This window comes from Beta vulgaris, chromosome 6 (assembly GCF_026745355.1).
Source record: "Beta vulgaris subsp. vulgaris cultivar EL10 chromosome 6, EL10.2, whole genome shotgun sequence".
NCBI classification, from domain to species: Eukaryota; Viridiplantae; Streptophyta; class Magnoliopsida; order Caryophyllales; family Amaranthaceae; genus Beta; species Beta vulgaris.
The window spans coordinates 44,017,515-44,030,144 of record NC_079207.1 but is presented as its reverse complement, the minus strand read 5'-3'; positions in this window follow the sequence as shown (position 1 = coordinate 44,030,144).

Sequence of the window (12,630 nt, the reverse complement as noted above, 5' to 3'; positions counted from 1 at the left end):
GATTTTTATGTTTCAGCTGTTTTTTTTTTTTTGTCTATCTCTTTCCTGTGTTTGCGTCTATAGATTCGTGATTGAACATCAACATTAAGTTGAGGCCTTGAAAAAGGCTCATACACTGTGTTGGATAAGGGTGGAATGGGTATCTGCAACTTTATTCTACTACATCAAAGAGGTTTTTTTCCCCATTGATATTTCATCCAATTCTTAATGGCTAACATTAGAACAATTGAGCACTTTGGGAATCAACTTGTGTCATAGAGAAGAAGAATGTGTTCTTCACCATGCAACTGATGCAATTTTTCATGTTCAGATTTCCCTAAATGTAGTAGATATATTCCCCAATGTAAGGCTTACTATGCCTCTAAGGTGCGCTTGTCCTACAACACGACAACTTCACGAGGGGATTAGGTACCTTATGACCTATGTGATCCAATCAGGGGATTCTTTTTCGACTATTGCTAATAAGTTTGGAGCTGGTTTTGGACAAATACTTGGCGTTAATATTATATTACCGAATTCTTCTATCCAGCCCTTCACAACCCTTCTTGTTCCATTACAGAACCCACATAACACGACTATTCTTGTTCTATTACAGAACCATAAAAGTTATTCACGTATTTCTATAGTGGTCAGTCTTCCAATAGTCGTTGCAATCTTGCTTTTCTTTGGTGCCTGCTTTTGTATCTACTATCGCAGGGGCAAAAAACTCTCCCAATGTAATTAAGCAAACTTGTATTTAAGATATATATATCTCCTATGTTAGTTCTTTATTAGCATTCAAGTATATTTTTCATTACTAAGTGAAATAGATTACTTGAGAATAATTGGAAAATTTTACTGCTTTTATTCATATTATTGTAGATATGGAAGAGTTTATTAATGTAAAGTCGTTGAGATTTGACTTCAAGACAATAAGAACTGCCAGGACAATAAGAAGAGCACGAGATCAGGATGTGGTTCGACATGCTAGGACTTGCAGCTGAAAACATTGATGTAAATGTTGTGGATGATTTGCTTGTGATCAAGGTAGATGGTGGTGTTGATGCTTTTGGAAACAAGATTTTTAGCCCTTATGATAGTAGGGTTCAACTCCCCCTTAACTGTTGGAAAGAAGAAATTATGGTTGTGTTTAAAAATGGTGTTCTCTATATTACTGTGCCTAAGATCACCAAATTTGAGCATAAAGTTATTCATATTCCCGTGAGATCTATTTAATTTATGAGATATCTTAACTATTGCTTGCCCGCTTTTAAATTAAAAATGTCATCTATACGTTTTGAGAGATTCATTTCTTTTTGTTAATCTTTTCCTTTTGTTCTCTAGAAGATTTTTTCTGTCTCGCAAAAATATATTTAATATTCTCATGTATCTAATTATTTTTGTGTTTATGCTTCAATTGAGCATAATGTGCTTCATAAAATGATTATTGATATATATTATTGATTTTATATTGATTAATTATGAAAAAATGCAAAAAAAAAAAGGGCTTTTGGGGTGGTCAACCGCTACAGTTTTGACCCAAAACGCAGCAGTTAATCATTTACCGCTGCGGTTTTGGGTCACAACTGCATCAGTAAATAAATGGGATCTGCTGCGATCCCACCTGATGCGGACCAAAACCACATCGGTAAGATCGATTTTGACCGCATTAACATTCATTGTCCATTCTTATTCATACTAGTAACCTTAACTCTAGTGTCTTCCTATTTCATATTTATACTCGTGTTATATGCTAGTTCTTCTTATTAGCTAGTCATAGTTGTTACCAAATATTTTCAAACCCCAAATACCCTTCAATTAGGTAGTCTAGACTTGATAGAATTTAATTAGTCCCTTTTTCCCTATGGATCGACCCTTGACTTGCCTTTGCTACATTCTTAGTAATTGATTGTTAGGATATATAATTATTGTTTGGAAAGTGATTTTTGGTGTCTTAATGATACACTAAAAATCTCTTATCAAAATGGCGCTGTTGCCGGGGAACGAACCCGGGTCACCCACGTGACAGGCGGGAATAGTTACCGCTATATGCTCCCGCACCTTTTCCAAAAAAAATTCAGAATAAAAAACATAACAGGGTGGTGCTCCCGCACCCCCTCAAGGTGCGCCCGCACCCCTTCAACGTGCCCCCGCACCAGTTTTTTTTAAAAGAATTTAAAACAACAGAAGAGTATGGTGCTCTCGCACCTCCTCTAGGTGCGCCCGCACCAACTTTTCAAAGTAGACTTCGAGAAAAAACAGAAGGGTCTGGTGCGCCCGCACCAAACTTTTTCAGAAATTTTTTTATAGTTTGGTGCGCCTGCACTAAATTCGCCTGGGCGAATATACGAAAGTTCCTTTGTTTTTTTCGGTCTCTACTTCTCTTGTTCTCATAATTTCGAAAATTCTCTCTCACTCACTTGCTCTCTCTTCAAGCTCTCTAGATCCAGCCACCACACACATTTTCCGGCGACCTCCGACCGACTTTCTCACCGGAATTTTCATCACCTTCATCTCTATAACACTCAAGAGCAAAAAATTTGGGGGTTTAGCAAGGTTTGGATTTCTAGGGTTTTAGATTTGGGGAGTTTCATCTCCATGTTGGTAAATCTTCTTCTAATCCTTGTTTTCTATCTATAATCTTGTTATTTGGACTTCTAGTGTCTTTTCTTTTTTATTGCATGATTGTTTTTCCTTTAATTTTTTATTATTCATGAAGTTTGCTCAATTTTGTGCTTGATATTATGATGAACTAATGAGATTTCATGTTCTTTGTGAGAATTTCATAATCTTGTGAATTTTTGTGAAGTACATTGCATGATTTGCTAAGTGTTATTGTAAATATTTGCACAACTTGTGGTTGAATTGGTTTGGTGAATTTGTGTTGAAAGGCACCTTGTGAGTGGTTGAAAAGCTTGAAGTAGCTCTAATTCTTGCTCGTTAGCAACTTGGTTGCTATTTATTGTGGGATTGTTAACTGGTAGATTTTAGGATTAGTTTTTCTTTCTTTTTCGTTTTATTTTCTTTGTGTGTGTTTCTTTGTGGGGGGAGTTAGTTTTATTTTGTGCTATTGAAACGGACTATCACTTATCCTTCCCTGTTTGAAAAACAAAATCGTTTTTTTTCACCATGGGAAGGAACAGTGGCAAGGGATCATCCTCTCGGTCTAAGAGAGCTAAGACAGGGTTCTCCTCACAAGGACCCTCTTCTAGCTCTAATCCCCCACCTATTTATCCTGTGAAGTTTCCCAATGCGGCTCATAAATAGATCGTCACACGACTTTCCGAGCGCACACTTCGTCCCACGAAGTTCTATGACTACATTACCTGCGTTAACCTAAACATCAAATCGATGATAAGGGAGATGGTAGATAATCTAGGGCTGTCGAACTTTCTCACTGTCCATGAGCCCACTTATGACCAGCTTACTCTTGAATTATTGAGTACGTTGAACATAAGCCGGGAGTCGGACACGGGTGTTCTAACTATCCAATGTCGGCTTTTCAATGCTTTTCAATCAAGTTAGAACACTCTCTTTTGACGAATTTTGTGAAGCCTTTGGGATGGATTCCAGTGCCCCTTGTGATGCTCCTTTAGGCACCATTTGGCAGGGGTACAACGAACAGGAATGGTGGGCTAAGATCACCAATGGCACCACTCTGTTTCGGACGAACTCGTCCAAAGCATCGGAGATTATCCATATCGCTCTCCGTTACTTCCATAGGATGTTGGTTTATACCATCTTTCCTAAACAGGAAGTCGCGCAGTTGAGAAAAGAAGAGCTTTTGGTTCTTTGGTTGGCCACTGATGGGGCCCACCTTGGAGCCCGAATTAATTTTGTTGCTCTCTTCCTTAATCGACTGCAAGAGATTCGAAAGGGTACTACGGTATCTCGGGAGATCATTTGTGGTGGAATGATCACCTGAATAGCATCTTACCTCAGGTTGGACGAGGACCTGGCTCTTTTGGAAGCTAGCGTGCCTTCTGTTGGTCAGTCCAACCTATTGGATGGTGCAAGCCTGCAGCAGATGAAATTTCTGCGGCATTACATGAAGCCAAACTGCGTTTGGCTTGTAGGGGGAGACCATATTGTTACATGAACAACGAGTTCATCTGGAACTTCCCCCCCCCCCCCCGCTATCTGTGAAAACCGTTGGCGGGTTCCCCCTTCCCATATCGCTCCTTAGGACGTCCTTGATAGGACCTTGATTCAGTACGCCCCTGTAGAGGGCATACCACGGGCTCCGAGAGTCCGTGCTTCGACCACCCATTCCTGAGAGTGAAGTGGCCGAACCTTCATCCTCTCAATCTTTCGATATGGGTTCTGTCATGGCGGCTATCACCCACATGTAGGCCTCTCAGGAGGCCAATCACCGTGCGGTTACCGCTACCCTTGCCGGTATCCACACCAACCTTGACCATGTGTCTAGGGTGGCTTGGCGCACTCACCTCGCCAATATCCATTCCGGACACCAGCCCCCTTTCCCTGACCATCCCCACTACCTTCCTACATTCGACCCTCATGAAGGGCCATTTGAGGAGCCTCCTTTCTACCCTTACCCCCACTACCCGTCTTACTTCTCTGACGGGTACTCTGGTGGGTATTTTCCTTCTAGCCCCTCTCCCAATGGGGGTGATAGTGAGTATTAGGTGCAATTCATGAACCCCCCTCCCTCTCCCTCCTTTTGCAACTCCGAGCGCGAAGTTTCCATAAGCTTGGGGGCCTTGCATGTATGTTTATGTCTTGGGGAGTTTGGGGTCATCGGTGGTTAGTGATTTAGGGGTTCTATTGGTTTTCGGTGTAATTCGGTGATTGATCTTATCTGTTGATCTTGTCTCCCCCACCCCTATTTTCTTCTCTTTCACTTGTACAACGTGTGCTTGGTAGAGTTTTTGGTAGTTTTTCCTTGCTTTGCATAAAAAAAAAATTCAAAAAATAAAAAATCATTTTCCTCTTTTATTCTTTTCCTTTTCTTTTTATTTTTCTGCATTTAGGATAGCTTGGTTGCTTGCATGATTTGTGGCTAAAAGTGTTCAGAACTTGATTGGAATACCTTCCCTACATTAGACTTGATGGTTTTGGAAGCCCTGTTGTGACTTTAAGCGACTCTTCATAATGATAACTTTTGGTAGAGTCTTATTGAAATTAGGCGAGTTGGATGAATGGATTGCCTTGCCCCTTGTGCGACGAATCCCAAAGGAGGGCCAAGAACCTCGTAAGACTCATTCACAACCCTCACCATTGATCGCGTAACTTGTGACTTGTATTTTAGCTCCCCAAGATTGCATAAGACCAAGCCTTTAGAAGAATGATTTATGGCGTTTCTTTTTGCTAGAAATAGGAGCTACAAGCCAAAAGCTTGTATACCGGCATAATTATCCGCTTCTCAATCCATTTGAGCCTTTCTGTCCTATTTTCGCTTAACTCTCATAAGTCATGGCCAAACTTTCCCCAAAGTGGAGTGCATGTCTAGTTTGTGTTGAGTTGAGTTGAGTTGTTTTGATATTGAGTCTTGGTTGAAAGTGAATTAATATGCAGGTATGATTGCAAAAGCTAAAGAAAATTGTGAGAGAAAAGGCTAAAGAAATAAAATTAAAAAAATAAAGCTCTTTGTGTTTCATTTGGATTTCTATTAAAAGAAACGAAAGAAATAGCAATTTGATGAGAAAAATGACAAACATTCAAAAAGTGAAAGAGTTCAAAAGGTGAAAAAAGTCAAACTGAAAATCAAGGTTATGTGTGAGGACTTGAATTGAGATTGGTGTTAGGACAAGCTTGGGGGAGTATTTACCCCTAGTTTGTACTCCGCTTACCCTTTTTGCACCACATTCCTAAATTATAATCCACACCCCTAACCTAGCCCCGTTACAACCTCAACAAAGTCCCTTTTGACTTCTAGATTGGACTTGGTCTATGTAGTAATGGCGGGCGAGATTTGTGCAAGTCATGATGAGGGTCATCAAAATGTGGCAAAGGCGAGCTATTATGGTTGAGCATCCCTAGAGACGAGTCAAACCCGGGACTTGGAAGTGGAGAAGAGTGAGAAATCACTCTTGGAAAGCTTTTTTTTTTTCAAAAAGACTGTTGATCGGTGGATTGAGTCCTTAGAGTCACTCTTGTGCTTCCTAATCATCTTCCCTCTTGTGTTTGGCTGGTCTCCTAAATCTTGTTATGAACTCATTTAGCTTGCATGTCATGTTTGTAACTTTACGTAGGTTAGTTTGCTGCGTGATTTCTTTTTACTCCCTTTCTCCTCTTCTTTCCTTCCTTCTCACTCTTGGTTTACTTGAGGACAAGCAAAATGATAAGCTTGGGGGAGTTTGATAAGTGCGTTACTAACGCACTTTATGACCTCCTTTTGGTTTAGCTTGGTCCTCTTTATTCTCTTTTCTCCCCTCTATTTCCTCATTTCCCATTGTACTTCTTCACTTGATCATTGATTAATCATAGTGACATTTTGCTAGATTTTCGATCTATTTTGATCGAATTTCTAGTACATATGCTTTCACAAGTTTTCTCGTATTTTCATTGCAAGTATGACCCTTTTCGGGGTCGAGTATTGCGAGATATGGCTTAAGGGGGAGAGCTAGAGAAATCGAGGGAGCTTAAGGTGCATTTGGAGACACCCGCACACAATGGTGCGCACGCATATGCAAGTGGTGCGCCCGCACCTTCAGCAGTTTCAGAGACAAAACACAGACCACATTGGTGCGCCCGCACCATTTGACGAAGAAATTCCAAGTTTGAGGCAGAAAGGTTAGGTGCGCCCGCACCTGATATTTGTGCGTCCGCACCTCTGCTTGGTGTGCTCACACCTCTGCTTGGTGCCTCGCACCCTTCGTTTCCGGAAAGAAAAAAATCGAGCCTTCATTAAAAACGATAGTTTCGTTTTTAGTCGGGAACTTATGCTTTATTCTAGTTTTTAGAGAGTATTATTAGGGTTCATACTAGAGAGATAAACACTTGAGTTTTATTGAGATTTATTAATCATAGTTTGTGATTCTGATAACATTCAAGGTACTTTTCATTCAATTTAATTAGAAGATTCAGTTTTTATTTCCTTCTTTTCGTTCTTGTTCTTCATTGTTATTAGTTCTTCATTCTTATAGTCTCATAATTGTTCTTTCTATTAGTTTATTTATTTCTTAATCATGTTTAGCCTTAGATTAGTCATAAATTTTATGTTTAATTGCTTAGAATCCATTATTAGTGAGTAGTTTCTTATCTAGGGTTAGGGTGAAAGTATGGATTAGGGTTTTAAATGTTTTGTTGATGTGATTGTGATGTTTTAAAGAAGTTTATGCATTGATCTTGGTGTTTTGAGACCTTAGGATAGATATGATCATATTTATGCTTTGGTATTTTGAATTCAAATGTTCTTAAATCGAATTTGAACTCTTTTATCATCCCCAAGAATCAACTTAATTTCTAGGCCAAGATATTGGGTAGAAATTAAGGGGGTCCTTTATTAGGAGTTTTCCAAATTTATCGAATCTCTTAATTAATTGACTAAAGACCATTCGAGAGAGGATTTATTTGATTGATTAAGTGATTATTCTTGAGGACCATTCGAGAGAGGACTCGAGTATTTTAGAGGAAAACTAAACCTTGCATAATCGTCTCCGTTACTTCACAATCGCATTAACATTCATTGTCCCTTCTTATTCATACTAGTAACCTTAACACTAGTTTCTTCCTTTTTGATATTTAAACTCATGTTATTTGCTAGTTCTTGTTATTAGCTAGTCATAGTTGCTACCAAATATTTTCAAACCCCATATACCCTTCAATTAGGTAGTCTAGACTTGATAGACTTTAATTAGTCCCTTTTTCCCTATGGATCGACCCTTGAATTGCCTTTGCTACGTTCTTAGTAATTGATTGTTAGGATTTATAAATATTATTTGGAAAGTGATTTTTGGTGTCTTGACGACACACTAAAAACCTCTTATCAATTCACACTCCAAAATTTCATCTGATGGTATGAATTGGATATACCGATTTCAAGGACCGTAAGTATTGCACCAAGTAGAGCAGATTGTGATATGCTCAATGACCTGCACAAGAAAGAAATAGATAGGGTACAACTTCAAATAGCTAGATAGATTTAAAATTCAGTAGGAAGAGGTATACCAGATCTATATTTGTAATTTGTATCTCACACTTAGCTTATTTTGAAATGTAATCCGAACTTAGTAGTTTCATAGTCATGAATTTGAGCTGTCATATTTTTATATATTTCTTATTTTTGTGCCAATATTATGTTCTTAACACGTGGCGTTTAATTTTCTATTATTTAATAATAACAAAATAACTTAAAATAATTATTATAATGACAGTTATAATGATAACAACGAGATTAATAATAATTACCAATATTAATAATTAATAAGTACAACAACAACAATAATAATCCTTTACAACAAATGTACTAGTAAAGAATAGTATAAATAGTAATAATGAGTTTTTAAATATAAGCATGATATGATCTGAACTTATATGATCTGATCAAAACTTATTTTTTCTGATCTGATCTGAAATAAGCAAAAATAAGGTGAACTGAACATAGCCTTAATCCAAGATATCTATAACAATTACAAAATCAAAAATTAAAAGTTAACTAAAGTAGAAAAGAAAGAATGAGTTTTTTACCGGACCGACTCGTCACCGACAACCACCGGCGACGCGAGGAACTCCGACAGCAGCACCAACCAAATGCGTACCTAGACTCGTCACACGCTCACCGCACGCACAACACAACATGCTCGAGTCCTCAACCTCGCTTAGCACACCACACTCGAGCCACACACGCGACGCAAGCCTCGCACCACAGTGCTCGCACATACCCTCGACTCGCCCCAGCACTCGCACACACCCTCGACTCGCCCAGCACACCGACTCGACACACAACCTCACCTTGCTCCCTCGACTCGCACACATCGCTCGCACACCGCACACAAAGCACGACCCTCACACGACTGGTTGGACCCTAATTTCTATTATTTTAGTAAAAAAATTATAGGTTATAAAAAGTTTTAAAAGGTAAAAAGTTAAAAACCTACTATTTATTATTTTAGGATTATTGTTATTAGAATTACTAATTTTTAATGTATTTAGTTTAGAAATATATATTTTAAAAAATAAAAACTTCTTTTTTAAAATATATATAAAAAAATTTCTCCCAACAGGTCCAAGACCGGACCGGACCGAAAAAATGGTCTGACCCCGATAAAAAAAAAATACCAGATTCGGTACGCTGATCTGGTCCTAGACCGATGCACAGCCCTAATTGATGCAATATTTTGGTCTATAAGCATGCTTTCAGTGAGTCTTTGGTTAACTGATTCCACAACTTTTGTCACTAGGATCCTCTTTACTTTGTTTTTTGGATGAGCTATTTGCTCATTCTTGACAAGTGAATGGGAAGATCTCAATCTTCCTATCAAAAGTGCATAGTCCTTCTTCATTATATTTAAGTCTACCAACCACAACTGTGAAAATGACTTTAGGTATGAACTTGTTGGAACTAGAAGCTTTATGTCATCCTTTCTCATTTTGTGCTAAGTAAATTCTCTGTGATTTTTTTTCAAGTAAAAGCACTTTCTATCGAAATATAATATATACATTGGATAATATTCTCTCTTTATTAGTGGGTAATATCCTTTTAACAAGTTAAGAATTCACTCAAATCTATTGTTTGTTGGCTTCTTTCAAACCTGAATGTAATGGCAATATGTGAGGCCTTATTAGTCCCCTTTGAATCATCCTATGGATTGTAGTCTTTTAGTGTTGCTAAAACCCTTATGGAAGATCGATGCCCCATGGTTAGCTTGGTGATTTCATTGACTTGTACTTGGATTCTCTTCCTCCCATATAGCTTTCCCTCAACACCTGATATGAGAATAATTTTCATGAAACTCTTTCATGGGTTCCATATATGACTAACACTTTTTATTGATAAGTTGAACTCCCTTGATGCTAAAGTGATTGAGCCATAATGAAATTTCACCTTCTTAAGAAGTAACAATGGAACCTTGAGCTTGTCACTTGATATACACTATTTTGTAGTGTATAAGTGGTTAGTTTAGCCCAAACAATTGTCATTTGATTCAATATGGAAGCATTATCTTATATTTCTTCATTCTAACTTTGTTTGTAATTGGAGAATTTAAATGCTTTTATTATTAATGAATATGAGACAAGGGAAATTCGATCATTTTATAAGGATGGACGCAAAGTTCGTGACAACTCGGGTTGGATAGGAGTTTTCGTATGAGTTTCAAGGAAGAATTCAACCCACAATTGAAGTGAAATAGGCGTTGGAGCTAGAGGAAAGGAAGCACATTTACAAGGAGTCGTGGGGTGTGGCAAAATAGCCACAAGGCGCGGCATTTACAACAACTATAACACTATTTGAGCAGATAAACTAAATCAAATGTGGGTGAATCTTGATCAAATGAATATCCACTAATGAATTACTAGTTTATCATTGAAAATACTTCAATTAAACCCTCTTGAATAGTCTATTATGGAATGAAAATCCCAATTTTTTCCTTATTATTAGCTACCTAGAACAAGATGCGTTCCTAGAAAACCCTAACTATTAAACAATCCAAAACAAGTGCTTAGATTCAATTTAATAGAAGCAATCAATCTAGAGAAATCAATAAAGAAGAATACTATCAACACAAACGTTTGAGATTAAACAATATAATTATTCTCTTTTGAAATCATTAATCAAGAATGCAAACATTAACAATCCAAAGTTACCACTTTTGAGACGATCAATTGAACAATTACATATTCAACATTCTAATCTAGCAATCAATCAATAAAAATCATTAACTAGTTGATCACCTAACAATAATCAATATCAATCATATATGAATAATAGCAAAAGAATGATTAATATTCAAGAGAGAGAATAAGAGAAGAGAAATCTCAATTATTAGTTTATCCGTTCAATTATTAGTTTGATTGTTTTAGCTAATAGTTTTGATTAATCTCAAACCCCCCACTTTGTTACCTTAAACACTTAGTTTACTAGGTGTTTATTACGCGCACACACACTAGAAAGTGTCCTTCCTCCGTGGATACGAACTCTACTTCCCCTAACTACTTTAATTAGTGTTAGAAAATGAGAATTAATTGAGTGTATACGACTAAAAGACCTACCATCACTGTTAAGCATATTCCGCTCGTAATGATTAACTTCTTGACACTGCTGCTAGTTTTCAGTTGCTTGCTAATGGAGCTTCATTAATGTCAATTTGGTAGCCATAATTTTCCATGTCCCTATTTTCAATGAGAGGCTTTACATCACTCACTGTCTCTATCACTTGGAGACCAAGCATCATCTAGATTGAAATCCGAAGCCATGAAAGAACATGCAATAATGCAAGCTTTTTGGAACTTTTTATGTTTTTCGTTTCTTTTGTTTTATTGTTAGTGGCGGATCTTGACAACTATTTAATAGGGGTCGAGTAGATAAATTTTTGATGAATAAAAACACTAATAAGAGCACACCAAAGTTTAAATATATTATTATTAATGGCTACAAAGAAGTTATAGTTAATGTAATTATTCTTTTGACCATTATCAAATCTTCAAAGAATTCAAAAAAAATAGCTCATAAGTAAGTGGATAGCTTGTTTAAGAAATTGAATTATTAGTTCATCATTAGTGACTAGGGCGTGTTCTCTTCGGCATAAAACAACTGAACTAAACGGAATTGAACTGAACTCAACTCAACTGAGCTGAACTATATTATAACTAATAGTAGTGATAAATAATATAATATTATTTAATTTAATAATAAATTCATAATAATGATTTATTAATAATAATGAGTTATTAAATAAAATAATAATAAATTATTATAAGATAGATGGATTAGTCCTTGATAAACAGATAAACTAATAACTTGACGAACAAAATTAAAATATCGAAATATATAATATACTTTATCACCCAACGCTTAAAAAGAATGTTACAAATTTAATAGGTTGTGTACATTATTTTTCATGTTTTTTTACTATAATTTTGCAAAGAGCTCAAATTCTTTCCTTTTTTTTAAATCTTTTTTCTTTGTCGTTGATCGGTTGTTTTGATTATGCTAGATTTTGATTTTTCTACAATTGTGCGTCTTTACGTTTTATTTTAGTTGAGAGTTTGGACTTGAAAAAATAATCCTAATCGAATAAGTATTATGTTATTTTTTTTCTTTCATCAAAATATGTATAAATAGACACATGGTATTTTTAAAAGCAATAGTAATAGGAGTGATAATAACAATAATAATATAATAATTATTATAATCATGATATTAATATCCATAATAATAATAGTAATAGAAGTAATAATAATAATGAGAATAATAATAATTATTGTTTTATTATTAGAGAAATATATGACTAAACTGAACTGAAAATAAGTTGAGGAGAACAAACGTAAACGAATTGTCAAATTGCTTTTTTAAGTCACAGCAGAAAAATAGAAGTAAACTTATATTTCATGATTTTTAGGAATGATTTGAAAAATGAAGTATGAATTACAATGAAAAAATAGAAGTTTTTTGTTAAAAAAGAAAGAATAGAAAATAGTAACGACATATGAGAAATATTTGCCAAAATTAGGCAAATTAATAGAAGC